At 37.8% G+C, this 24,707-nt stretch overlaps 1 protein-coding gene across 16 annotated transcripts in view; it reads left to right on the top strand.

The window, feature by feature from the left end:
* Positions 1 to 24,707, top strand: part of MAPK10 (mitogen-activated protein kinase 10) — a 336,526-nt gene that overhangs the window by 49,294 nt on the left and 262,525 nt on the right. Inside the window, exon 3 of one of the 16 annotated variants that reach the window (XM_009207125.4) lies at positions 2,200 to 2,292. The exons of 14 other annotated variants lie outside the window; for them this stretch is intronic. The gene's annotated coding sequence lies outside the window, so the exon portion shown is untranslated. Of the gene's footprint in view, positions 1 to 2,199; positions 2,293 to 6,581; positions 6,601 to 24,707 lie in introns of those variants that run through there. One more of the 16 variants, XM_021939107.2, reaches the window with a different exon arrangement.

The following is a 24,707-nucleotide window of genomic DNA, read 5'->3' as shown; positions in this document are numbered from 1 at the left end:
CTATGCCACAGTAGGAGATGTGGAGTAAATAATTAAAATTGCCATCATGAAAAACATTCCACAGCAAGAAAGGAATAAAGAATCTTCCTTGAGAAGAAAAACCACTAAATCACGCAGTAAGAAATTAGGAAAAAAATAACAGAGAGCAAGCCATCATAAATAGTGTCTCAAGGAAGTGAACTATATATTAAAAATAAGACTCAAGTTTAGGCATGTAAAGCATTTCAATAGGTTTCAAGGCTGTCAGCAATTTTAGAATCAACTTCTCCCTTGATATTATATACTGGTATTTTCACAATAGTAATATCATGTTTATGTTGCTTATAAGAAAGTTACTGGTGGTAAAGCCAATGTACTATGCACATTGATCAGAAACCTTCACACTTCATCAAGTCATTCAGTTGTATATTACTTGGTATAAAAATGGATGACCCATATTCAAGAAATATATTCTCTGTATTTTCAAATAAAAGCCAAAATAGAGGGCATTGCAAATTCGCTTAGAATGATGTTACTAACATATGACTTGTGAACCCAGAAAATCAGAGATAGGTCTCAGTTAATTTAGAAAGTTTATTTTGCCAAGGTTTAGGATGGGCCTGTGACACAGCCTCAGGAAATCCCGACATGTGCCCAAGGTGGTCGGGGCACAGCTTGGTTCTATACATTTTAGGGAGACATGAGATGTGAATCAGTACATGTAAGAAGTACTTTGGTTCTGTCTGGAAAGGTGGGACATCCTGAAGCAAGGCAGGAAGACTAGAAGAGGGGGAGGAGCTTCCAGGTCACAGATAGGTGAGACATAAATGTTGCATTATTTTGAGTTTCTGATTAGCCTTTCCAAAGGAGGCAATTAGATAAAGCATGTATCTCAGTGAGCAGAGGGATAACTTTGAATAGAATGGGAGACAGGTTTGCCTTAAGCAGTTTCCAGCTTGAGTTTTCCCTAGTGATTTTGGGGGCCGGAGATATTTTCCTTTCACAGGCTCAAACAGTTCAAAGGATAGTGGTGCAGTGCTTAATCTTTAGGCCTGGGTGTGGCCTGGCACATACTGTTGCAAGCTTAAGTTGCATTATTAAGCACTTGCTACATGCCGGGCACTGCTTTAACTTCTTGCCATGTCTTAACTCTGATTCTTCTTGATGGTTCAATGGAGAATATCCCTTTATTATGTCCATTTTGTGAAATTGTCACTGAGGAAGAGGGAGGTCAGTAACTTGCCCAAGATCGCACACCTTGGTAGCAGTGCTGGAATTGAACTGAGACTAATTGGCTCTGGGGGCATACTTTTAACCACCACAAATGATTTCTAGGTTATAGCCAGAAATGGAAAAAGCCCCAGTTGTTGATTTTCTGATTACTTCAGTATTGCTGGAAGCATCTCCTTAATGCAATTACGGTGTAGACTGTTGAATGCAGGCTGCAGGAGGCTGAAGGTAATGTAGCCCTTGGTCTTTAGTTCCTGAGCATATGCCTCTTTCCCTTATTATATTGATGCAGTGCTTGTGCACAGAGGGGTCAAGAAGACCTGCATGCCAGAGTTCATCTGTTCTGTGTATCTGACCATGGTTTGCCTGCCCCAGCAATGGAGAGGTGGAGATATTCACACTGAGCAGCATCAGTGGGGAATGTGGGACTGCATTACAGCCTCAATTATTTTTTATTTCACTTATATAGTATGCAGTAGAGCTTTTAAATAAGGAGGCAAGTTACAAAATAAATAACAAAAAAACCAAAACAGGGGCCAGATGTCAGTGCCAGCAAAGAATACCGTCCCATAAGACTGCATTTAAAATGATTTATTTTTTCCATTTTAATGTAAGGATTGTAGGATATAAAATGTGTGTATATATACACACACTCACACTGTTTTCAGTTTTATGCATGGAAGAAATTTCAGTGTCTCAAGTTTTCAGTTATTGATGAGTGTGATAATAACGATGATGATAGCAGTATTTACATAGCACCTGACTATCTGCCAGGAGCTATTCTGAGGACTTTTTATATGTTAACTCATTCATCACCATATTGAGAGTTTTTAGTATTATGAAATGAAATGAAGTTTACTGAGTACAATTTAAATATCAAAATAGTTAGCTTTAATAACTTCAATCTTATGCCAGTTCATATTAGCAAATTTAGCAGAAAAGGTAGATGATCATTTATTTTTAAATGGTATGCTTTCTTTCAAATCCCAGGTAGCTTTGGGAATCTTTCTTCTGGGTCAGAGAATAGATGCGTCATTGTCCCAGTCTATTCTAAACTAAGTTAAAAGCCCGCCGATTCATCAGGTAAGTAGTTTGTGGGTATTATTCTTGGATAGATGCATCTAAATGGGCTATTTATAATTTAACTAAATCATGTCGTGAGACACATTCTCACTTGTAAAAGGGGGAATGGCCTGCAGGAATTTATCTAAAAATAGAGGCATAGAGATTTTCAATTATCATGTCCTCTTACAAGTTTATGTTTTCCCCTTTTCTTTTTCCTCTTTCTGATCTTCAAGACAGCGATTCAGCAAAGAAAAGTGGCAGCTTGTAGGAAGACTGTACTCATTTTAAGCTATAGCAGAAATATAGGATAATACCAGATGTTTCATTCTTCGCAAGAAAATGAAATGATAAAAATCAATCTCTTTTTCAATTAGATAAGAAGCTCTTTCTTATCTCCCACCCCTTTGGAAGTTTAAGGTATAAAGGTATGTACAAAGATCACAAGTAGAGGAGTCTCAGCCCCTACTCTCTACTTTCAAATGCTCACTTAACCTCTATTCTGAAATTTAACATGTTCAATAACCATTTTCCTTCTCCCAAACAATTCTCTTTTTTTGTACTTCCCTATTAATATGAATGATATCATCATTTCCCTAATGGACTAGTATCAGAATTGGAGTCACTTTCTGCAGGCCTTTCTCTGTTAATTGTTATATTCACCTGTTGGTTCACTTTATAGTTTTGTCTTGGAAAATGTTTCTTGCCTCTATAATTCTGCAGCTGGAGCTGTAGCTCAGGACCCATTCATTGCGTCTTGCCTTGACTTAGATAACGGCTGCGTGCTGTTGTCCTACTGCTCTTTTCTCTAAATCCATCTGATGCAAGACTCTGAGACTACTAATAAAATCTTTAATGATTCCCTTTCACCTTAGAATTAACTACAGACTTCTCAGCCTGGAAATGAAGGACCTTGACAATATTCCACCACTCTACTATTCCCTATTAACATCCCCTGTTTGCCCAAAAAGTCTATGTCCCAACCAAACTAGACTCTTCACAGTTTCCTGAATGTGAGTCATATGTTTCTGTTTTCTGTCTTTGCATTCTTTTAAAGCTATTTATTTCCCCTGGGATAACCTTGGTTCCCATTTCTACGTTTTAAAATCTTATTTGCCTGGGTATGTCTGTCTCACACCACTAACTCCTTCTTCTTTCTCCAACTTAAAGCATTCTCTTTTCTTTATGAATTTCTATAGCCCTTTGCACTTCTCTTAAAGTTTCTTGTGTTATAATCAACATTACATTTTATAACACTGGTTCAACTCCCTAGTTCCCACACTCATGCATACTTGTATGAGTTACTTGTAAAAAGTATTAGGCCAGTTGAATGGAATTGAACTGTCATCACTCTAGGTACCTCTCGGGTACAAATTAGAAAGGCTCTAAGATCTGCCTTTAGCGTATTAAAAACTCACCTGAAACTGTAATGTGAGCCCATGGAGTTCTTCTATTACAAGGTAGACTATGTAAAGACATATTTATTTTCTAAGTAAAGGACCAGAAACCACCTTTTCTGAAAATGTAGCTCAGAGAACTGGAATCTCAATTTATGCCACCGTGAGTCAGAAGAAGACTTTGGGGAGCTTCTTTTTTCCCCCAGGATATCACCCTAGCTATGCTTCATTTACTCATCTGGCTCTTCTTATGCTACATGGTTTACAATTTGAATGACTGCCCAGACTTAGAAAGTCACTAGACCCGTGCTTGAATTATAGACTCTAAGCTTATCTCAGCCATGTAAAAATACCCAGAATTCAAAGGGAGATATTTCCCTCCACAGATACTACATATAAATGTGGGCACACATAGAGAGTAATTATTACTGCAGCGTTAGTGCTCGAGGCCTTCATGGCAAGATTTTCATCTAATGGGTAAAGGCTATGTGAGAAAAATGTTAGAGTTCAATCTGTTTTTAATTGCTGAAATTATCCCAAACGAACAGCAAATATATGCCACATTTTTCTTTGATTCTCCCTCTAAGGAAATCTATTTTTCATTTTGTTATATTGAAGGAGAAAATTATAATGTATTATAGTGTGTATTTTGTTTTCTATAATATTTCTGGGCATACTACACTGTAATTACTGTTTTAAGACTAATGTAAGATAGTATCTTCAGAATTCTCAAACTGATGCAACTGATTTGCTTATGGACATATTCCCTCAAAGTAGTTTCGAGTGAATACATTAGTGCAGTTGTTTGCGAAGTATGATTTGGGGACCCCTGGAAGTCTCTGAGACACTTGCAAGAAATGTGCAAGGCAAAAAATATTTTCATAATACTGCAAAAATACTATTTACCGTTTTCATGCTCATCCTTTCAGAAATGTAAAGTAAATTTTTCCAGAGGCCACATGATATGTGATATCACAATAGATTGAATGAGAATCTAGCTATCCTCTATTAAGGAAGATATTAAATAGATGTGCAAAAATATAAAACACTGCCACTCTTCTCACACATTTTAAAACATGTAGTTTTTAAAAAACATACATTAATTTTGCTAATATTTAATGGGTTTATTGTGGTTACTTACATTAATATTTAAACATTTTTTAGCTTAATTTCTGATGCAGTAAATCTGATAGATATAATGATCATAAATAGAAGCTCTTTTGGGTCCTCAATTATTTTTAAGAGCATCTTGGTAAAAAGTTGGGTAATTCCTGTATTAGTGCATATAAAATAAAGTCCCAATAATATCAAACAAATTATCTGTTTCTTTATTTGCCAGTTGTATTATTTTAAATTATGATAATATTAATATTAAGCATTGACAATTGATTCCATTTCCTTGATTAAAAAACTGTGTATTACAATAGACTCCTGCTTGTCTTAAAAAGAAAGTGATTGTCTGTTTTGATTTTTTTTTTTTTTTCTTTTTGAGATGGAGTCTCACTCTTGTCGCCCGGGCTGTAGTGCAGTGGTGCGATCTCAGCTCATTGGAACCTCTGCCTCCCGGGTTCAGGTGATTCTCCTGCCTCAGCCTTCCGAGTAGCAGGGATTACAGGTGCTGGCCACCATGCTCGGCTAATTTTTGTATTTTTAGTAGAGACGGGGTTTTGCCATGTTGGCCATGCTGGTCTCGAACTCCTGATCTCAGGTGATCCCCCCACCTTAACCTCCCAAAGTGCTGGGATTACAGGCATGAGCCACTGTGCCTGGCCTTGATTTTGTTTTTATTAAAACTTAGAAAAATGAAATATCTGTTCCGCCATACCACTATATTTCAGGATTACCTTTTCTTTGATTTTTAATAGTTTTAATTCTAGTACATGACTATCATTTAGTTATTGAAAATGATTCTAAGTCTGACATAATGGAAACATAAGCTTTCTCAGAGGAATAATCTTAAAACAATACAGTGAGAATTGGTTTAATTTCCCAAAGTCTACATGATTCTTTACTAGGTTAGCATTTATGGATGGAAGTCTTTTCTTGATATGAAACTAACAGGGGTATAACATAAGTAATATATATTATATATCACATTATTATAAATAAAATGTGTATCAACAATGGGTTAGAATTTTAAAAAATATTTGAAAAAAGGCTCAGTAAAATAAATATTAATGTTCTTCAGGTGTAATATAGGTACACAATACTAAATAATCAAGAAGTACCATATATTTTTAATTTAGACAACACTGTCCCTAAAAAATAAGTGGTCTCTCAGCTATGCCCTTGAGTGGAAATTAGGGCCATTGGATTTTCACAAGTTAAGTGTGTAACTTACATTTGAAAAAAGAATAGCAACATATTAAGTACGTCGTGAGATAACCAAGAGGACTAGAGGAATTAAGGGCTTTGAATAAGTGAAAAAAAATATCAGAAATGGAGACATTTTTACAGTCTAGAAAACAAACAGAAAGAAATTTAATGTTAAATTAAGAAATACTCCCAAACAAACCACAATGGTAGACAATGCAGATTTGAATAGATTAAGCATTAAGGGTGAGGAAACAAAAAACATCTTTTAACTTGACACTTGAAGGTTTAAAATTCTTCAGTGGCTTCCCACTGTTTTTGGACAGTCTATATGCTTGCATGGCACATGAAATCTTTCACAATTTGGCCCCAAATTCCCATTCCCGTGTAAACTTAACTTCTTTCCGTGACTTTATTCACTTTCCTTTCCTCCTACTGCCTCATTTTTAGTCATTTCCAAATACTTACTTTTCCAGATCTCTTTGTTTTTAATGTATTTTCCCAAAAATCTGGAATGCCTATTTCTTCTGCCAGAAAAAACTGTTCAAGACTTGGAAATGGACTAAAAAGACGACTGGGTGCTATCTAGAAGATCCTGTGGGGCCTGTTGATTCCATAGGTATGTGTGGAGTTGATTGACTTTCTATCAACTGGACTATTCTATGATTTGGTAGTGGTAGAAGTTAAGTTGTAGAAAGCTGATAGCAGTGCAGATGATTCTTATCTGTAGCAATACAAATGGTTTTTGTTCATACTAATATACTAATGCAATATGAATACTAATGCAAATGAATTTTGTCCAGTAGAGGTCATAAATCTCTGTAAGTCAGATAAAATATTTGACACGTGTTCATTTTATATGTGAATGAGAGCAACGTTTTCAACTTTTTGAAAATTATTTTTCAGTACCTGCCTTTTCTAACTACCACATATAAAACTCCTTTGAGATATGGTGAAAACACCACCTTCTCAGTGTGACATTCTCTATTTCCCTAAGCAAAATTAGCTTTTTCTTCACAGTGTTCCCATTGTACTTTTAGTCTACTTTCTCTACTGTGTTTATCAAATTGTTATCTGTCTGTCTATCATCTATCTATCTATCTATCTATCTATCTATCTATCTATCTATCTATCTATCTATCTATCTATCTCTTTCTAGTTTTCCTGCTAGACTACATCTTTAAAAGCAGAAAACATTTTTTTTCATCTTTATATCACTTCTTCCTTTGCCAAGCATATAGCACATGACTTACAGAGGTTTACTTGGTAAATGCTTATTGATGAACAAAAGTAGAAGTCACAGAAAAGGGTAATGGGACTATTTTAGCAGTTGTTGATAAGGGAGAATTGGTTTCTTAGAGCAAAAACCAAAATGACGTTTTCACTTGTAGACTTTATGGAAAAATATAATTTAGCATGAAATCGAAAAGAGTTGAAGGAAGAAGCTTAATGAAGCCAGAATGACCTAGGAGACATGTGGATTAAGAGAGCTGAGAATTAGAGGCTTGCACTATGGCTGTTTTCCTGAACTGCTGCAGTCGAGACATTTTTCTTCTGTCATACTTTATGCATTTATAATTTAGGGGTAATAATGATTGTAATATCCAGACAGAGGAATTCCCGTAATGGGATGTTTGAGTCTAACGTGGACAGGAGGCAGCCTGACTTGGCTCATTTTGCTATGAGTGAGGACGGGGGAAATTTAAAATAAATGTCGCTTGAAATAAAATTAAGCAGTGGCATGAATCCTCACTGTGAATTTGGAAAAGTCTTTTTCTTGGGGATTAGTATTACCTCCACTTCCTTACCATTTTTATTTTTATTTTATTTATATACTTTTAGGAAGTAGTTTTTGGCAAAATAGGCAGCCATTAGAATGAATAGATAGACTGGCTTTTGTCAGGTATTCTGCACAATTACTTTTAATTGTGTTTGGATACCTTAAGACTCAGATGTTTTTGCAAAGGTTTGGATGATTTTTCTGAAGCAAAGAATGATTTCCAGTATTTACTCCCTAAATAGGCCACTTACAAATAGTAGACTTAAAAATCAGCAGTAAATTTTGAATTTATGCCCCGGCAGGTGAGAGAACTCAAACTATTTACCAACACAGTTCACTGCTGTTTCCATGGCAACAGAGGCCAGTTTCTGTCAGTCCAGCGTCGCTTCGCCAGTTGACTTCAGCAGTGAACTCTGTGTGATGTTGCCAAATGTCTGGCTTCTGTGTTTCCTGTTCCAAGCAATTGTTTCTTATCCTGAATACTAATGAGTAGTCTACAAAGGCTGTGGTTCAATGCCACTGAAGACGGGACTGTGAATCATATGTGGAAAAGTAGTGAGCATTTTGCCTGTAGTGAATTTAAAACTATATGTAATTAGATTGTACATTCTCTAACTAGCTATGCTAGTAATTTATTAATAATGTTACCTTGCTATTATTAGGCAGCTGGGCCTAAATAAGAAATGACAGCACAGCTGTCATCATTGAATCAACTGCTTTTTCACAAAGGCTTGCTGACTTCGGCTGGTTAGCATCATCATGTAAATTCAAAAGATTGTGCACATGTATGCCAGCAGAAAAATAAAATTGCAACTGGATTTTTTTTTTTGCTTTTAAAAATGTTCATATATTGATTGCTTTGAGATGGAGAAAAAGCAGCTGCCTGAGATGCCAGTGAAATGGCAGAGAAATTTAAAATGAGAGAAAAAAATTAAAGCCTTCGAATAGAGAAAAAAGCTAAGCAGTTTTTGCTATTTAAAAAAGAGGAATACTGTGATTTTTTTAAAGTTCTGGTTGTGTTGTGGTTATCAGTGTGGAGAACTGGGACTGGATCATACCCTATACCAGACATTTGAGGACCAGACTTGTTATGATTCTGTTTCTCTCTGCAGCATAAGTTCCTTGAGGGTAGACGTTTTCATCATTGTATTTCTGACAGCTAGCACACAGCTTGGCACATATTGAGTGCTCAATAAATATATAATGAATTAAATGAAACTCAATGAATCCTCAGCAAGTAGTTTCTGGTATTTAAGCCCATCACATTTCCTGGAAGAAGTCAATTAGACTCTTCCCTTCATTAAAGAGGATAACAGCTTACTGCTAAGTATATGACCTGGAGCTTCAGTTGATAGTTACATACGGCTGTGGCGGCTCCGAGTGTTTGTTTTCAGCAGACACTGCTCAAAGGTGGCTCTTCTCATCATTTATTTTTTTCTAGCTAGTGGATCCATTAATAATAGCTTTTGGTGGCATCTTTTGCCATTTCTAACTCTTGGCTTGGCCATCCCCCGCAGAACTTTCACTGTGAAGAAGACAGCCTTCTCCAGTAGTAGTTTTAGGAAGACATTTCCAATGTTCCTTTCCCTGTGCCAAATGCCAGCCCTGGTTCTCAACTGGGGAAAATTTTGTCTGCCCCGCCCCTGCCCAACTCCTCCCACTGGGGATTTGGCAATATCTGGAGCCATTTTTGCTTGGCAGAGAGTGCTACCAGCCTCTAGTGGGCAGAGGCCAGGAATACTGTGAACCATCCTACAATGCATGGGAGAGCCCCCACAACAAAGACTGTTTCAGCACAAAATGTCCATGGTTAAGAAGTTCAGCTCTTTTATGACACTTGCTCAAAACCTGTCAGAATCACGCCCTATGCCCTCCTTGTCTCCTGTTTGGAACTGTTCCCTCTGTCCCCACTTAGGCTTAGCTTGTTTTTTTTTTTTTTTTTAAATACTTTACCAATTTGATCTCTCTTCCTCAAATGTCAAGATGCTGTCATGAAGAGAGAGAGAGAGAGAGAGAGAGAGAGAGACTCAGTCTTTGCTATCAGTGTCTGAACTTATAGGTACATAGTTATCTTGCCAGTAGCTCCACATTCCAGAGAGTAGAAAAGCAAATATGCAAATCAAGTTCCAGGAATAATCAATCTTAATGATCCCATTGCTTTTAAGAGAGACATGCAAGGAATGCTCTACAAATATAGCACATGGAATGTGGAAGCTGCTCTATAAACAATAAATATTTTGTATTGTTCTAAAACCTTTTCATGGATCAGGAATTTTAAGTTGGGTATTTGTGTATTACATCAAATTCTATAAAGCAAATGTGACTTGACAGTCTTAATAATATCATTCTAAGAACTGGCATTTTTTTTTCTTTGAAAACCTCAAATTGATCTAAATGATATTATAGGTATTTTAAAACAATAAGTGAGCATTTTAATGCATGAATATGGGGCTCAAATTTTGAATTCTGACATGAAAAAGGTAATTGCACAGCATTGGATAGTTAGGCTTTTCTAAGACATTAAGAAGGGAATACTGATCATCACTTGTTAATGATTTCAGTGACACTTAAAGAAGGGAAGGAAGCATTTCACTTTTAAAGCTCTTTACGAATATAAACTAATGAATCCTCAGAACCTCTTATAAGAAATGTATTAGGCTAGGCGTGGTGGCTCACACCTGTAATTCCTGCACTTTGGGAGGCCAAGGCGGGCAGATCACTTGAGGTCAGGAGTTCGAGACCAGCCTGGACAACATGGCGAAACCCTGTCTCTACTAAAAATACTAAAATTAGCCAGGTGTGGTGGTGCACACCTGCAAACCCAGCTACTCAGGAGGCTGAGGCAGGAGAATCTCTTGAACCTGGGAGGCGGAGGTTGCAGTGAGTGGAGGTTGCACCACTGGACGCCAGCCTGGGAGACAGAGCGAGACTCTATCTCAAAAAAAAAAAAAAAAGAAAAAAAAAAGAAAAAAAGAAAGCAAAAAAAATAAAAATAAAAATAAGAAATGTATTATTGTCTCTCTTAAAAGATGTAAATACGGTTTACCATATAATATTCTAGTTTAGCAAATTCATAAACAGTGATTATGGGAAGTGTTTCTGCTCTCAAATACAATAATTAAATCTTTTTTCCCAGATGCTTTCTTTGTAAGTAGCGTAACACAGTAATTTCTAGTCTTTGCCTTTAGGTGACTAGTCTTGATTCATCAAGAGAAAGGAAATTTGGATAATAAATGTACAAAATATCTTAGTATGTCTGGGCCTCTATAACAAACTGCTATAGACTGGGTGGCTTATACATAAGAGAAATTTATTTCTCATAGTTTTGTAGGCTGGGAAGTCCAAAATCAAGGTACAGGCAAATTCCATCTCTGGCGTGGTCTCGTTTCCTAGACAGGCATGTTTTTGCTGTAACCTCACCTGATGAAGGAAGAAGGGATCGCTCTCCAGACTCTGTTATAAGGGCATTAATTCCTATTCATGAAGAATCTGCCCTCATGGCCCTAGCTCTGAAAAAGCATCATCACTATGGGGCTTAGGATTTCAGCATGTGAATTTTGGGTTGACATAGACATTCAGACCATAGCACAGTGTAACAAGATGAGTTAAATATATGTTGCCAAAAATCAAGTCTGTAACCTTTTTTCCTTTTAATTTTTATTTAAAGTTTATTTTAAAAGTTTGCTTTCATGAATATTCACATACTTAAAGTTGCAAAACAAATCATTACTTTTACTGCCTTTATTCTGAAAAACAAAATTTCCTTATTTTAGTCTAATCACTATTTATTGTACCACTAAATTGGTTCAAGTTTTAGACACATATCAAGAAGGTTCTATCTCACAAGTATTCCAATAATAGGCAAGTCCTTCAGGTTTCTTTTCTTATAAAAAGAAATTTAGAGGTTACATTAGCACCGACTATTAATGTCAGCTTCATCGGGGAAATAAAAGAAGCAGGAAGCTCTCTACTTTTTCTGTCCTCAATTTTTTCCAAACCATTTCCCAGCTTTCCTACCTGGTTCTCTACAGAGAACTGAATCAAAACCACTGTGCTCATGATCTGCTTTAAGTTTTTGGAATTTGAGTACAAGGAAGAAGAAGAACAAAAATAATAGAAGACAGTTATGGAATGGTAAAAGTTATATCTGGGCCAGTCACCAAGAATTCAGGAGCAAATATCCACAGACTGTCTGAATTAACTCTGATTACACACTAATGGCAAAATATAAGATAGATAACCAATATTGAGTGGCTGCTATGTGCCTGGCACTGAGATACTGTGAGAGACAGTCTGCCTTCATGGAGCTTCTGAGCAGGAGACAAGTGGAGGAGTTGTTAGTTCAAGTGCTTGTAGCATTGTCTGCAAAGAGTGAGGGCATCATCAGGAACTGGCTTCAGTGGTTTCCTGAAGCTCAGTACTCTAGCCTTCCTGATGGCTAGAGGAGGGTACAGGTGTGGTTAATATGAGAGTAGCTTTGTTTATTTAAAAATAATAGAAACTTCAGACCTATTTACTCAATTATTGAATGTCATTCTTTTTTTTTTTTAAAGTTTAGTAGTATCTTTTGTATGCCAGGATTTGGGGAGGAATTCAATAATTAATATTGTCATAGCCCCTTATCTGGAAATTTCTACAAACTATTGGGGAACACAAACAAGAAAATAGGAAATTGAAGTAGAGTGTGATGAGTATTGGACTGGGTAATCTGGATTGCTTTGGAGGTACATAGAGAGGACCACAGGGGGTTAGCAGAGACTCGAGAGTAATGGACATCCAAGAGTCTTAGAGAAAACATAGAATCAAGCAGGTCAAATGAGGTAAGTGGAGCAGCAGTTTGGGCAGATAGGACCACACAGACAAAGGCTCTGATGCAAATGGAAACACAGAGAAGCACAAGTGTTCCAAGATACTGTGGGATAAAAGGAGTGGAGGTGAGGAGATGTCAGCCATGAACCTGGAGAAATAAGCAGGGGCCGGTCATGAGAGATCTTCTGTGCCATCTTAGGAAACTTAGTATTTATCCGGACGCAGAGAAGGAGTCAGTGAAAAGGATACCAGAGGTAAATGACATGACCAGATTTATGTTTTACATCTATCACTCTTGCTGAGATATAGGGAAAAAAGTAAAGAGTAGAGATTGGAAAAATCGTCTGGGTAATAACATTGAATACTGTATTTGGAGCCAATTATAGGAAAAAATTCTCATTAATAATCATTTTTATTGTAAAATTATTTAACTGGGTACAGACATAAAACTGTATATAGGCCGGGCGCGGTGGCCCACACCTGTAGTCCCAGCACTTTGGGAGGCCGAGGCAGACGTATCACGAGGTCAGGAGTTCGAGACCAGCCTGGCCAACATGGTGGAACCCTGTCTCTACTAAAAATACAAAAATTAGCCCCCCTTGGTGGCAGGCACCTGTAATCTCAGCTACTTGGGAGGCTGAAGGCAGGAGAATTGCTTGAACCCAGGAAGCAGGGGTTGCAGTGAGCCGAGATTGCACCACCGCACTCCAGCCTGGGCGACAGAGTGAGACTCCATCTCAAAAAACAAAATAAAACAAAACAAACAAACACTGTATATAACATCTTTATGCTTATAGTTTTTATGTAACTGTAAAACTAACAAATTACTAACCAGATTTAAAAACAAAAAAATTCAATTAACAACATTCAATTAACATGAAAGATGGTGTGAAATTCTTGAAAATACATCCCCAATGTTAAGTGTCAGTGGTTCTTAGAGGGTGGTCCTGGCCAGCAGTACTAGCCTCACCTAGGAATTTGTTAGAAATGCTAATTTTCAGGTCCTACACCAGACCTACCAGTCAGAACCTCTGAGGGCAGGCCAGGCAGTCCCTGTCTAACCCTTCCAGAGGATTCTGATGCACGCTGAAGTTTGATAACCACTGCTTAGCAGGTGAACAGATGGATCTCCTCCAATACAAAGAATAGAAGACATTGATTTTTCTGAAAGCAGAAGGTCCTAGGAATAGAATTTACAAAAATTGTTTTAAGGAATCATGAGAAATGCACATTTAGGGTCATCAGATGCATAAAATATAAGAAATTATCATCATTAACTATGATTAAATTAAATAGTAGATAGGAACTATTAAGAATTCTAACTCTAATGAGAATTTTGCTGTGCTTTTCTTCTTTTTAGAGTGGATTAGGTTCCTTCTCTTACCCAATCTGTGGCGTGAGTTTTATCATGCCACTTAAATTATTCAGGGCAAAGAAATTTATATTTACATTCCAGTTCTATGTTTGCCAGTCAATACTATTTTATACTTTTTCCTACATACATATTTTTAAAAACATTTTGTCTAACAGAAATATTCTTCTATCTGGTGGTTCCATTTTATCAAAAGAGTGAAATATTTTTTCATGTCCCATCATCACAGAAGTTCTCCATTTGTCTGTCAGTTATTTTTCTAAAATGTTTATTCAGCAGATGATTGTTAAGCATTTATTATGTGCTAGGAATTGCTCTAGATGTTGATGAGATAGCAGTGAACACGGAACAAAAACCCCTGCCCTCATGAAGGTTATAGTGTAGGGAAGGGACGCTGACAAAAAAATTACATCCGTAAACTTAGAGCAAGTTAGATGATGATAAAATTCTATGCAGGAAAATAAAGTTGGGAAGGAGGTTAAGGAGTAGAGAGGAGAATACAAGTTTAAATGGGTGGTCAAGGAGGGCTTCGCTGAAAAGGGGACATTTGAGTACACCCCTGAGGAGGTCAGGGAGCAAGTAAAACAGAGATCTGGGAGAGTATCCTCCAGGCAGAGGGCCTGGGGCCTGAGGGGGTTAAACAACAAACACTGTGTTGTTTTGTTCCTTCATAATATGGAAGTGAAAGTCAGGAGGATATGAGTGTTGGGCTTTGTCCTAACACATAATTAAACCGCTTTGGATCGTGCTGACATTTTCAAATCTGCTTTTATGCTTTATTTTGGCAGGTGCAGAGCAGGCTTTGATGTAGGCCTTATTTAGCTGTACCACACAGGTGATACCCTTCTGAGGCCTCTAGCAAGTTCCCTGGATCACCAGTTTTTCCGCTTTGGCTGGTGAGATGACAAACTCTATCTAGCCTGGTTTGAGCCCTGCAAATTGCTTCAGGAGGTTCTTTCCAAAGCCTAGTGGGGTTTCAAACCAGGTCTCTGCTGATCAGTACTCAGCCAAAGCCTCGAAGGGGTTTCTATCCAGGTTTTCAGAGCTCTTTCTCTTCAGGCTGTGTCCTTTCTCGTATTCTGCCCTGCGAATTCTGGCTGCCTCAGCCTCCCTGGTCTCTCCTCTCCTCACCTTGCTGAGACTATGAGACCACTGAGTTCTGTTAGGCTTTTCCTATCCTAGGACTTTAGAGCTGCTTCCAGGCAACAATTTGGAGAAAGTATCAGGATAATTTGTTTTCATTCGTTCAAAGAACACAATTTTGCTCTGGCTGTTGTCCAATGTCAGAAAATACTTATTGCTGTAGTTTTTTTTTTTTCTTTTTCACAGTAGGAGGGCAATTCTCTGGGCTATTAATCCCTCATGGGTAGAAACAGAGGTTTCTAGTAGAACTTTTGATTGCCAAACTAATAAAAAGCCTTTCACAACTTAACCTATTTATATTTATAGGTAAACTCAGGCCCACGCTTAAAAACCAATATACCATGGAAACAAAAATTTTGCCCATGAGTTTCAAATTCGGTTATCTCAGAGTAAACCTAGGGGCAATGATTTAAGTGCAGAGCAATTCATTTGGGAGGTGATCCCAGGAAACATGGGTGGAAGAGTGGGGAAGTGAGAGAGGGAAGGGAAAGAAGACACTAAACGGCACATTATCAACTCACTCACCAGATATACCCTAGGGCCCAGTCCTGCCAAGGAACTCTGGGAGCTCCTATACAGCACACCTCGGAGCTAATCACATTGATGAGGAAAGAAACTGGGTGTATGTCCGTGGACACATCAGCCAGCATTTGCTGAGTTGCTTCTGTGGGTGTTAACTCCTCACTTCTGGGTTGTCCTGCACATGTTCCCTGTGGTCAGAGAAAAGTCCTCGGGCAGAGCGGTATAGTTTGGATATATGTCCCCTCGGAATCCCATGTTGAAATGTAGTCCTCTATGTTGGAGGTGGGGCCTGGCGGGGGGTATTTGGATAGAGGCGGATTTCTCGTGAGTGGATTAGCACTATCCTCTTGGTGCTGTCCTCTTGATAGTGAGTCAGATGTTTTGAGATCTGGTCATTTAAAAGTGTGTGACACCTCCTGTGCGCTCTGTTGCTCCCGCTCCTGCCGTGTGAAACGCCTGCTCCCCCTTTGCCCTCCGCTGTGATTGTAAGTTTCCTGAGATCTCCCCTGAAGCAGAAGCTAGTGCTATGCTCCCTGTACAAGCTGCAGAACCGTGAGCCAATTAAACCTCTTTTCTTATAAATTACCCAGTCTTGGGTATTTCTATATAACAATGCAAGAATGGCCTAACACAGAGAGATTCTCAGATGTTGACAGTAAGCAGCCTTCCTAGTGCAGAGGTGAAAGTCAAGGGGGTATAAGCAGGGTTACTAGTATTGCTGCCACATCAGACATGCGATGGAAGTTAAACCCTTTCTAAAGAAGTGCTCTGTGCTCTGATTTCAACCCAGCAGCCTAAGTAGACCTGACCAAATAGATACAGGCTTAAGGCAGTCTTCTCTTCCTTTTCATAATTATTAGAGGACATTCTTTAAATTATTTCTTTAAAGTACTGTGAATACCTAAGCTACCTGGAACTCACAAGGAGTTAATAATTCTATACATTTGATATTTTCATGTACCTCAAAGTTTGAAACTCCAGGGGACATTTTGGAACGTTATTATTTTTTTTATATGACTACATCCACACTTTTATTGCCTTCTTAAACAGAGGATGTAAAATAAATGTTAGATTGTTCTGAAGACTCAGTGAATTTTATTTAACGTGATGTGTTTACACTATAGACATAGTTGTATTTGTAGATGTGGAGAGAAAAACATTTAGGGTAGATGAGTACTCTGCTAGTAGCGTTCCTGACAAAACATCTCATGGCGACTTAATTTTATGCATTTGTACCTTTCTCATAAGAGGAGGGGTGTAGCCTGATGGCCTGGACACAGAAACAATAATGAGTTATGCAAAAATAGTTATGAGACCACAGACCACCACTGCTTTCTCTGAAGTGGTTTAATTGGCCCTCACATACTCAAAATCATCTCCTTGGCCAAAGCTGTCCTCACCCTTTGACTTGTAGGCACTTTTCAAAACACATCTATTATTTCTTTGTTTTGTTTTGTTTTAGACACAGGGTCTCCTTCTGTTGTCCAGGCTGGAGGGCAGTAGTGCAATCATAGCTACTGCAACTTCAAACTCCTGGCCTCAAACGATACTCCTCTCTCAGCGTTCTGAGTAGTTAGGACTATAGGCAGACACCATCACGCCCAGTTAATTTTTTATTTTTATTTTTTGTAGAGACAGGGTCTTGCTAAGTTGCCCAGGCTTGTCTCAAACTTCTGACCTCAAGCTGTCCTCCCACCTTGGGCTCCCAAAATGTTGGGATTAAAGGGTGCCCAGCCCACAGCTATTATTTCTATACCACAGATACAGTTGATCCCAGGAATTTCCTCACTCAGTTACCCAAATGTTTTTTCTTCCTACATGTTGTTGACAGAAGGAAATGAGGATTATGCTTCATCATCTTAAGAATCTGTGCTAGAGATATAGAGAGAAGTATTATATTTTGTTAACAGCCATTGAAATCAATACATTATATTTTTCTGGACATCACTCAGTTGCACACATTTCTAGATGTTCCTCTTAATTTTTTATGGAAATAGAATACCAGATACTATTTTTAAAAAGTATTCTTACTCTAATAACTAGAAAAATATTGAAAACCTTGCAGGGTTCTTGATAAATTGGTGAACTTCCTATAAATACTCTTCAGAAACAGCAATGCTGTAAAATCTAAGTTTCTGTCTCCATGGGCTCACTTAGTGAAATAACACTGGCTCAGAAAGATGTGAGAGAAAGTCCAATGTAATGGTCCTTTTTCTTGAGGGAATCATTATGATTGCCTGGAATTGCCTTCTACTGTAAGTACAAAAATTTATGAAATTATCCAGAAAAAGTTACATGACTATTCACAAATTGGTTTATACTTGACTCCCAAATATTGCATTTTATAGGAATGTATAGCATTAGCACATGCAAAATGAGTCTTTTTTTCCCTTAACCTCTTTTAATCAAAGGGCATTTAGTTCCTTGGAATCCCTTCAGTTTGCAAGTTAGCAAATATCAATGAAATGTAAATTATCTAGGAAATAGACAGTGCTTAGAAATGAATTATCTAAAAAAAACTAGAAATTTATGCTATGGTATGGTTTACATTTTTTTTCATCAGTAGCATCTAGCTTTTTAGTGCCATGTCTCAGTTTGAAATGCCAAAGCTGTATGGATTTCTTTTATTTTTTTTTTTTTTTATTTATTTTTTTTTTTTTGAGACGGAGTCTCGTGCTGTCGCCCAGGCTGGAGTGCAGTGGCCGGATCTCAGCTCACTGCAAGCTCCGCCTCCCGGGTTCACGCCATTCTCCGGCCTCAGCCTCCCGAGTAGCTGGGACTACAGGCGCTGCCACCTCGCCCGGCTATTTTTTGTATTTCTTAGTAGAGACGGGGTTTCACCGTGTTAGCCAGGATGGTCTCGATCTCCTGACCTCGTGATCCGCCCATCTCGGCCTCCCAAAGTGCTGGGATTACAGGCTTGAGCCACCGCGCCCGGCGGATTTCTTTTAAAAAAAAAATGTGTATAGCTCCATTGACTACTTTGCTTAAATAAAACCTCGTACTTTTTCGGTAACCACTAGACCAGAGACAGGGCATGCTTGGGTCTTTTCCCTAAGAAGCATTTATTAGAACATTGTATAGTTGCCTCAGGGTAGGCTGATGTGATGTGTAGCGCAGCTACCAGGCACTGGCCGACTCAAGACCTGTAAAACATTTCAACAGCTGCTCTTCTGAAGCGCTGTACTGGTATTACACAATGTAGATTACCAAGCTAGATTGAATTCCATAAGAGTAGAGGTTGTGTTTCTTTTGCTTATTGTATCATCAGTGCTGAATATGGTGCTAATGATCAATAAATATTTAGTGAACAGATGACTCAATTTGTTCAGAAGTTTTCTGATGTTTTCGCTGTCATACACAGGTGAAGTCTGACCTGGTTCTCCACCTGTCTGGTTATCTACTCACTTGATTAGGCCTCCAGTGGTCTTGCGTATAATTGCACTTACCGTGCTGTATTATATCTTTTCTATTTACAAGTCTTCAGTCACCACCAGACTGAGCGTTCCTTGAGAATGTTGACCCTGCCTTATATATTCTTGCATCATAAAAGTCTAAAACAATGGTTTAAAAAATGTCTGGTAGCTTTTTAGCAGGCTAGTCTCAACATTTTAAAGATATATGCAAGTATCTGCTTCCTTTTACATATTAGCTTTTCACTAGAGGAAGATGAATCTATGGCCAGAGGTAAGCTTTGATTAACAAATGAAAAGAAAAAGGTCTTTGTAAGGCTGCTACATCTAATATAGTAAATGGTGGCTTTGTTTATTCATCAATTCATGTTTTCAATCAGTATTTATTGAGTGCTGAGTGCTAGCCAGGAGTCAGGTGTCATTCTAAGTACTGATGAAATCACAATGAATAAAAGAGACCCAAAACCCTTTCTTTATGGATTTTATATTCTAATTAGGGAAATAGATAATAAGCAAGATAAATAAGCAAAACACCGAATTTATTACATAATGATAAAGAGTTAAGGAGAATGAATACAGCGGGGAAAGGGGATACAGGTAACTGGAAGAGAGGATTGGCTTTTTGATAGATTGACCATTGCCAGTATTACCAAGTAGGTAATTTAGAGTAAGGACCTGAAGAAAGAGAGGTTGCCATCTATATGGACACCTGAAACAGCATTCTTGGAAGAAGGAAGAGCGTGTTGAATCCAGTGGTCAGTTCTCAATTCTCATATTATTTGTCCTTCTTAGCAGCTCTTGTCACAGTAGATCACTCTGCTACCACAGGGCCACTCTTCAGCTTTCCTCTTCTTTTGCTCATAGCTCCTTCACTGGTTTCTCCTTCTCTTGATTTTCAAATGTTGGAGAATTCTAGAGCTCAGGCATCATAATTCTTTTTTTCTCACTCTCCTCCCTGTTCAGCTCATCCTATCCTGTGGCCAAACACACTTAAATTTGTATTTCCAACCTTGACTTCTCTGAAATCTGGATCTGTATATCCAGTTGCTCACTTACCATTTCATCTATACAGTCAAAATACTCATCTTAAATTTAATATGTCCAAAATCAAGTCTTAGCCTCACTACCAACACATGCTTCACCTTATTCTTCTCCACGCCAGGAAATGGCATCATTATTCACATAGTTGCTCAAGCTAAAATTTAGAATTCCTCCATGAGCCCTCTTTTGCTCTCCCATCCCACAGAAAATTCATTGGCAAATCCTGTTGGGTCTAACTTCAAAATATTTACCTCAAATGAGTATTTCTCCTTCTACAGCTACTTTCCTACTCCAAACCATCACCATCTTTTTCTAAGAATATAAAAGTAAACAACAATAGATATAATAGATATAGCATTATTATACAATTATAAAATGCATTATAACATATACATATAATATGAATATAATATTTTTGGAATATAGAAACATGGCATATGATTAACAACATATTATGCTATACATGTGATTTACATAATTATAAATATAAATATAGAAACATAATTTATCATATAACATATCCCATACTGTAATGCTATAACTGAAAATATTTGTGCATATTAACATAAATATAGAAACTATCTCCTAATTTCCGCCCTGCTTAACTGTTGCTCTCTGCCTCTTCATTTTCCATATGGTATCTAGAATGGTCTTTTAAAAATAAAAATTTGATCATATCATTCTTCTGCTCAAAACTCTCCTGTTACTTTGCATCCTTCAGAAGCAAACCCTGCCTCCTTACCATGTCCAACAAAAGCCTATATAATCTAGCCCCTGGCTACCTTTCCCACCTCATCTCAAGACATAACCTTCCCTGGAACTTTGCACACCCATCAAAGCAGCTCCTGCCTTAGGGCCTTTTCTCTAGGTATTCTCTCTGCTTTGGATATCCTAAATGCTCCTTTACTTTATCCATGTCTCTGCCCAAATGTCAGGTAAAGCAGAGACCATCTCTGACTATTCTATCTAAATATAATTCTCTACCAATATATAGTCCCTTGTTCTATTTCATCTTTCTTGATAGTCTTCCTCACCACATAAAAGTATAGTGTATATTTATATTTATTTTTTGTTTTTTTTTTTTGAGATGAAGTCTTGCTCTGTCACCCAGGCTGGAGTGCAATGGCACAATCTCGGCTCACTGCAACCTCTGCCTCCCGGATTCAAGCAATTCTCTGCCTCAGCCTCCTGAGTAGCTGGGATTACAGGTGCCTGCCACCACGCCCGACTAATTTGTGTATTTTTAGTAGAGACGAGGTTTCACCATGTTGGCCAGGCTGGTCTCAAACTCCTGACCTGGTGATCTGCTCGCCTCAGCCTTACAAAGTACTAGTATTACAGGCGTGAGCCACTGCGCCCGGCCATATTTATTTTATTCTTTGTTTGTCTTTCCGTTGCCTATCTCGGGCAGGATATTTTTTTTTACTTTTATTTTTCACTGCTGTATTCATCCTGTTTGTTAGAATGGTGCCTGGCATATATTGAGTTCTTGATAATTGTTTGTAGAATGAATGAATCAAGATCTCTCTTTTGAGCTTCATACACTCCCTATTTAAAAACATATCATAGCACTTAAAATTCTATCTAACGAGAGGTTATTTTTCTGACTCAAGTGACTATGAATCTCTGGAGGAGAAAGATTTAACATTAATGTTCGATTTTCCAGTGCTCATAAAAGACTTGGATACATAGATGTGTTTCATAAAATGACACTTAATGAAATTAACAATTACTTGGACCCATCCTTCCCTAAAGAGGCAATTCAAGGAACCTCTGGTGTTTCCTCAATGCATTAGGCTAGAGGCATCATAATCATCAACTACATTGCTCTGGATACAATACAGCCCATTTCTGGTTTAGAAAATAGTTAAGTGACATTCAGGAAGCATCTGAAAGTTTAGATTATGGTTTTTTATGGCTAAAAAATGCTAAGAGTTTAAGATAACATTAGAGCATCTTAGATTTCATAGAGTTCAACATTAGTGATCATCTAGTCAAATGCCTTGTTTTACCCATGATGAAGCTGAGGGCCAGAGAGGTGGTGCTATTTTCCCAGGTGATGACAAAGTCAGAAGTAGCATTAGGATACCTGATTGCAGTCTGATTGTTTCTCCACCATACCATTTTCCGTATGTTACTCAATTTATTTGATCTTGGTCATCACTTCGCCAGTTGTAACCTCAGAAGACTCTATCTAGGTAATGTCTTAATTCTACTCGTTTTCACATATAGATTTTCTTTCCATATATTTAGAAGCCTCAGTGGTCCAAGTCAGTGAGTCACACTTTTATGACAAGAATATTAACAGTGCAGAAACATTAGATCAGACTTTTAGACAAATTCTAAGCTGTATCTTGACTCCAGATACCACCAGCATTATTGACCGTTATCCCAACTTGAATTATTTCTGGTAGTGACTGGGTTTTCTTTAGTAGCAATTTAAATAGATTTATGTAGTAGTGTGTAATCTATGGATTATTGGGAGTAATTTTAATGTAAGCATTTTAACAATGAAAATTGCATTGTGCTTAGAACATATAGGGACAATAAAAGTCACAACCCTCTTGAGCTTTTTAGAACCACTGATACTTTGAAATGTGTGTTAAAGCATTACTCATGACTATTTCTTTCCTAAAACGATGGCAGCTGTGTTTCCTATCTTGTGATGAATATTCTTAAGATCACCATACAGAAAAGAGCAAGAATGTATTTAGAGCATATGTCAGGTTTATATGGTGCAGTTTTGGCAAAAATAAAACAAAGAACAAAAACTTTGTGAGTAGATTATTTGATAGAAATAGTTCATAATTAATAAGTACTTAGAAAACTGAAAACTAGAATCACCTCCAATAGAATTGCAGTGTTTTTGTTTAACAACGGCAAACAGATACAACATATTAAAAAAGATTTTGTGGATTGTTTATAAAGGTAAAATGCTAGTAGATTTATTGGTTTATGATCCTAGATAATGGATTTTGTTATTTTAAGCCTTTTTTCATGATCCTCTTTCCTTACCCAGCTGGGTAAACGTTCCTCCTTTTTCCACTTATAACACCTCAAGCAAATCATTCTGTTTTCCTCATTGAACTGAAATGGCATGTTTATACTCTGGTTTTTCTGGAATATAGCTTAAGGTCCCTGAAGGCAGAGAGATCTGATATTCAATTCCTGTTAACGGTGCCAGCATTTTCCCATTCAATTCCTGTTAACGGTGCCAGCATTTTCCCAAACAGGCTCAAACATGCTCTCTACATACAAGTTTTCAAAATCCTGTTGGTTCAGCCTGAAACTTCTCTTCTGCGAGGCTTGGCTGACACTGAGAAACATCATCAACTAACTAACAGGGTTATTCAGATTGAGGCTACTATTAGGCGGGGAGATGGATGTGTTCAGGCTCCAGAGATGATGCCAACCTTCCCCGTCTTCTCATTCCTGAAGTACTTGAGGATTGCACACTGCCCTCACTTCGCACAGTCTTGTGATTAAAGGCAGGAACTGTGGAGTCAAGCTGCCTGGAGTGGATCTCTGCTCTGCCATTTACTAGCTCTGCCACTTTTAGCTCTTTAACCTTGGACAAGTTTCCTCACTTCTCTCTGCCTCAGTTTCCTCATCTGTAAAATGAGGATAATAATAGAACCTATATCATCTGGTTGCCATAAGGATGAGATTAAATGAGTTAATAATATAAAGTGCTTAGAACAGTGTCTGGCACAGAGCAAGTGCTAAAAATGTTACTTGTAATTATTATTATCATTACTATTCGGTAACACTGGTTCTCTGGGTAGTGATGGGAGAGAGAAATGACAGAATCTCTATGAGAATAAGGTGGTAGTTTCTAAAAGATTGCCTCCCCAAAGCCTTTGTTCAGGGACACTGCTCTAGGCTAGAAATCCAATGATGTTCCAGGTTTCAGATCCAAAGAGTAGGAAGGTATCCAGTGATAATCCATTGCTCTCTAGGCCAAGGATTGCAAATAGTTTATTTGATTTATTGTTCTACACAGTTCTTTAAAAACACATGTAACTGTGATGTTTAATTTTCTGTGTCCACTTAATTAGGCTAAGGGATGCCCAGATAGCTAGTAAAATGCTGTTTCTGAGTATGTCTGTGAGGGTGTTTCTGGAAGAAAGTGGCATTTGAATTGGTGGACCAAGTAAAGAGTATTGCCCTCACTAAGGTGGGTGAGAGTCATCCAATCTGTTGAGGGCATGATTGGAACATAAATGCAGAAGAAGGCGGAATTTGTTTCTGTTTGAGCTCGGATATCCATCCTCTTCTGCTCTCAGACATTGGAGCTCCTGGTTCTCCAGTTTTTGGAGTTGGATTGGGACTCATGCCATTGGCTTCCCTGGTTCTCAGACCTCTGGGCTTGGACTGAATTATACCACCGGTTTTGCAGAAGGCAGATCATGGGACTTTTTGGCTTTCATAAATTGTATGAGCCAATTCCTATAATAAATCTCCTTGTATATATATCCTATTGATTCTGTTTCTCTGGAGACTGCTGATTAATATGGTAACTATACAGATGCTAGGCTTCTTTAAAATTCATGAATGAAATGACACTACACTCATATAATTGCTCTGTTCATAGAGGTAAATCTATCTGAGTTGTAAGTAAAGAACTAGAAAGGCATCTTAGAAAT

The sequence above is a fragment of the Papio anubis genome, chromosome 3 (assembly GCF_008728515.1).
Source record: "Papio anubis isolate 15944 chromosome 3, Panubis1.0, whole genome shotgun sequence".
Classification (NCBI taxonomy): Eukaryota; Metazoa; Chordata; class Mammalia; order Primates; family Cercopithecidae; genus Papio; species Papio anubis.
This window is presented reverse-complemented; position numbering and strand designations above follow the sequence as displayed.